Raw genomic sequence first — 3,904 nt, forward strand, 5'->3', positions numbered from 1 at the left:
TTTAAGATCTTACCTTTGTTATGTTCACGTCACCGCATCCACGGAGGGACAAACCCGGCATTACCATGCCCAACAGTCATCACAATATCAGTTGTTTTTATCCTTCTTTGTGGGGACATTGTTGATTGTCATGTCACGTCCGGATGTACATTGTGGACGCCCGTCTTTGCTCCACAGTAAGTCGTTGCTGTCGTCCAGCATTCTGTTTTTATTTACTTTGTAGCCAGTTCAGTTTTAGTTTTGTTCTGTATAGCCTTCCCTAAGCTTCAATCCCTAGTCTTAGGGGCAGTCGCCTTTTGTTTATTTTTAGTTCAAGCATTAGACACCGTTTTACCTGCACACTCCCTCCCGCTGTTTACGACATCTACAAAGCAATTAGCTACCGCCAGCCACCTACAGATAAGGAAAAGTATTAAACGGTCACTCTGCCAAACTCTAGACAGCACCAACACTAAACAACAACAAATTATTTGCAGACTATAATTACCGGTTCGCAAAAAACATATTTAACCCAGATATTTGAATTTAGATAATCTCCCACGGCACACCAAACTGTATCTCATTGCACACTAGTGTGCCACGGCACAGTGGTTGAAAAACATTGGACTACGGCATACAGTAGTCTGTTTGTAACGACTTCCAACATCGGCTGATAAACCTTTGATAACCGCTCAAGTCACGTCATTATAGTATTTAATCAAGGAATTCTATGGGGTGCCACTAGATCAGGGGTCACCAACCTTTTTGAAACCAAGAGCTACTTCTTGGGTACTGATTAATGCGAAGGGCTACCAGTTTGATACACACTTAAGTAAATTGACAGAAATAGCCAATTTGCTCAATTTACCTTAAACTCTATATTATTATTAACAATTCATGATATTCATCTTTGTGGAAACACTGATCATCTTAATGATTTGTCACAAAAAATATATTTTTGATGCCATGTTTTAAATAGGTAAAAATCCAATCTGCACTTTCTCAGAATATATAACAAATTGGATCAAGCTATATTTCTAACAAAGACAAGTCAATATTTCTTCTAGATTTTCCAAAATAAAAATATTAAAAGAAATTCAAAAGACTTTGAAATAAGATTTAAATTTGAGTCTACAGATTTTCTAGAATTGCCAGAATATTGTTTTCGAATTTTAATCATAATAAGTTTGAAGAAATATTTCACAAGTATTCTTCGTGGAAAAAACAGAAGCTAAAATGAAGAATTAAATTAAAATATATTTATTATTCTTTCCAATAAAAAAAAAAAATACTTGAACATTGATTTTAATTGTCAGGAAAGAAGAAGGAATTTATATATATATACACATATATATATATATATATATATATATATATATATATATATATATATATATATATATATATATATATATATATATATATATATGCCGTTTCTTTTCTTTTTCTCCTATGTCCCACTCTCCCTTGTGGAGGGGGTCTGGTCCGATCCGGTGACCATGTACTGCTCGACTGTGTATCGGCTGGGGACATCTCTGCGCTGCTGATCCGCCTCCGCTTGGGATGGTTTCCTGCGGGCTCCGCTGTGAACGGGACTCTCGCTGCTGTGTCGGATCCGCTTTGGACTGGACTCTCGCGACTGTGTTGGATCCATTATGGATTGAACTTTCACAGTATCATGTTAGACCCGCTCGACATCCATTGCTTTCCTCCTCTCCAAGGTTCTCATAGTCATCATTGTCACCGACGTCCCACTGGGTGTGAGTTTTCCTTGCCCTTATGTGGGCCTACCGAGGATGTCGTAGTGGTTTGTGCAGCCCTTTGAGACACTAGTGATTTAGGGCTATATAAGTAAACATTGATTGATTGATTGATTGATATATATATATGTGTGTTTAAAAATCCTAAAATAATTTTTAAGGTTGTATTTTTTCTCTAAAATTGTCTTTCTGAAAGTTATAAGAAGCAAAGTAAAAAAATAAATGAATGTTTTTAAACAAGTGAAGACCAAGTCTTTAAAATATTTTCTTGGATTTTCTTGGATTTTCGAATTCTATTTGAGTTTTGTTACAGTTACAGTATGTGCTGCTGCCTGCCTGCTTCCTCTTACTGTGCGCTGTTTGCAATTAGGCCTTCATAAGCCTTGCTGCAGTGTCGGATTGTCGCCGGCAATCACCTCACCTGTGTCGCTCACCTATCGCGTTGAACTCTTTTAGCCTTGGCGTTCATTCCGGACTTTTATTGTGAGTATTTTCGCTTGCAGTTTCGTTCAGTCTTTCCCGTCGTAGTTCATACCTCTTTTTGTGTCTTTGCCACATTGTGTCAATAAACTTTGTCGACATTTAATGCCCATACTCGGAAAGCACGTAGGCGGAAACAGTCCACAGCGGTCTGCCCTTATTCAAAGCAGACATCCGCAAGGCCTGTCTGTGGGAAACTACAATTTTACTCAAGTCTTACAAAACACTGTTGGGCATGTGTTTTTTCAAATTGACCCGCATTCGATCGGCATTTTCCCAGCACAGTCCACCATCAAATCTAAATCAGGCCAATGTGTGAATGAAATGTTTTCCAAGACTCACCTCTGAGACAATTTCAGACACAGTTGTGCCCGGTCGATCACGAGCTGCAACACTTTGCTTGAAACAGCCGATAGCGAGTACGCTCTGTGCGTCCCTTGTGGCTTCTTTGTGGCATAAATATCGTCGTCTTTTTATTGCACTGCTTTGCAAAGCCAGCAGGCTGGGCTCCACTAGGAAATGATGCAAACAACCCACGGGGATTGTGGGAGTTGTAGTGTTTTTTTTAGGAAGTTTCACAGACAACTACAAGTCGGCGGTGCAGAGCACTAAAGGCCGCCGACAATCCCTACAGAGTCTTCACCGGCCACACTACTCTGTGAACACCTTCAGGCCTTCTTCACACAACACGTCAATTCCTTTTTGTTTAGTTTTTTGCAAATTTGCAAACTGTATCAGATCTTTTCATGTTTATTTAAACAGTGCAATTCCGATTATTTTTTTTACATCTTACCCAGGTTTTTTTACTACATAAAAAAAATCAGATATACCGTATTTTCATGACCATAGGGCGCACTGCCGATGAATGGTCTAAGTGGAGAGGCGGAGCCGGCGGACCCGACGGGCCGACGGCGGGGCGGGACACCGTTTGGCCCTGGTCAAGATGGCGGCCAGGAGGTGGAGAATGCAGCGAAACGAAGAGGAGGGGCTTGCTGGGAGCGACGCAGCCACAATCTAAATCAGGTGTAAATCTCAGTGTATAAAAGGGGAGAAGGAGGAAAGATCAGGATTAAGAGGTGGACTGTTCGCAGCTCAGCAGAAGCAGACGAACATGAAAGATCCGAGAATGAGCCCCAGAGGAAGACGACGACACCGGCAGCTGAAAAGCAGCCCGAGACGAGCAGCGGAGGAGGAGGAGCTGAAAAGCGACCCGATCGACACTGACACTTCCTTATTTGAAAAAGTAAAAGAGTCAAACCTGCTCGACACGATGTCCTTCCTGGGTGGTCCATGCAATCCACATGGCGACGGCTGGAATCGTTCACAGTCTATTTTTTTATCTTTTCCATTTACAAGGCGCAATGGATTATAGGGCGCATTAAAGCAATCATATCATTATTATTTTTTTCTAAATTGATAATACTTGCGGCTTCACGGTGGAAGAGGGGTTAGTGCGTCTGCCTCACAATACGAAGTTCCTGCAGTCCTGGGTTCAAATCCAGGCTCGGGATCTTTCTGTGTGGAGTTTGCATGTTCTCCCCGTGAATGCGTGGGTTCCCTCCGGGTACTCCGGCTTCCTCCCACTTCCAAAGACATGCACCTGGGGATCGGTTGATTGGCAACGCTAATTTGGCCCTAGTGTGTGAATGTGAGTGTGAATGTTGTCTGTCTATCTGTGTTGGCCC

The 3,904-nt window shown here is 41.6% G+C and overlaps 1 long non-coding RNA gene across 1 annotated transcript; it reads left to right on the plus strand.

Annotated features, from left to right (window-relative positions):
- Positions 1 to 2,146: 2,146 nt before the first annotated feature.
- Positions 2,147 to 3,414, plus strand: LOC133552412 (uncharacterized). The gene is made up of 3 exons (XR_009806713.1): positions 2,147 to 2,222; positions 3,069 to 3,242; positions 3,311 to 3,414. It is a non-coding gene; the product is annotated as an uncharacterized LOC133552412 (long non-coding RNA).
- Positions 3,415 to 3,904: the final 490 nt, after the last annotated feature.

This window comes from Nerophis ophidion, linkage group LG05 (assembly GCF_033978795.1).
Source record: "Nerophis ophidion isolate RoL-2023_Sa linkage group LG05, RoL_Noph_v1.0, whole genome shotgun sequence".
NCBI classification, from domain to species: Eukaryota; Metazoa; Chordata; class Actinopteri; order Syngnathiformes; family Syngnathidae; genus Nerophis; species Nerophis ophidion.